Source organism: Agrilus planipennis, unplaced genomic scaffold (genome assembly GCF_000699045.2).
Source record: "Agrilus planipennis isolate EAB-ADULT unplaced genomic scaffold, Apla_2.0 scaffold808, whole genome shotgun sequence".
NCBI lineage: Eukaryota > Metazoa > Arthropoda > Insecta > Coleoptera > Buprestidae > Agrilus > Agrilus planipennis.
This window is the reverse complement of record NW_020439462.1, coordinates 11,266-12,005: the sequence shown is the minus strand read 5'-3', so window position 1 is coordinate 12,005 and position 740 is coordinate 11,266.

The window sequence follows — 740 nt, the reverse complement described above, 5'->3', positions numbered from 1 at the left end:
TACTATTATTATTGAAGACTGTTGTTTCGTCTGATGAAACGTTTATCAATTTTTTCCTCATTTCGAACCGTGATTTATTTGTTCCCCTTTATTATTATTGTTTTGAGTTAACAAGTGCTCAGGAAATTCTTTTTTACGTATAGCATTTAAAGTTTAGTTTCTTATCTTTTTTCTACGAGGTAAGCTGCTGATAGGTACATGAGTTGGGAAAAAAGGTGTCGTTCAATCAAAATATTCATTCATGCTGCTTTAGCACGACTAAAAAAGTGTAGTTTTTGTCACTGTACCGCTGTCTGTGTTAAAAAAAAAGATATAGCAAACAGCCTTTTCTACCCCCCACGTCCGTTGCAAGAACGATTTGTTGAGATTAAGGGGCGTTTTTGCTTAAGAAAAGTGTTCAATAAAACGGCAGTACTCTGTAGGTTAGAATTTATTTAGGGAAAAATAAAATGTGCAGATTTGACGGTGAATACAATTGGACTGACTGATGACTACTTCTACATAGTTATATGTGTTAAACATTCTGCTTATATTAGACTAAACAAAATGTATCGTTTGGTATGACTAATAATTATAAAACAACCTCAAGCTGAAATGTCTGAAAAAATAATCGTAAGAATAACAAACAACAGCGAGAACAGTGCTGTTCAGATCTTGCTAATATAAATGCGAACCATTGTTACATATTAAACTTAAATCTTAAATACCCATATACTGTGTGTTCACAAACTCTCAACACT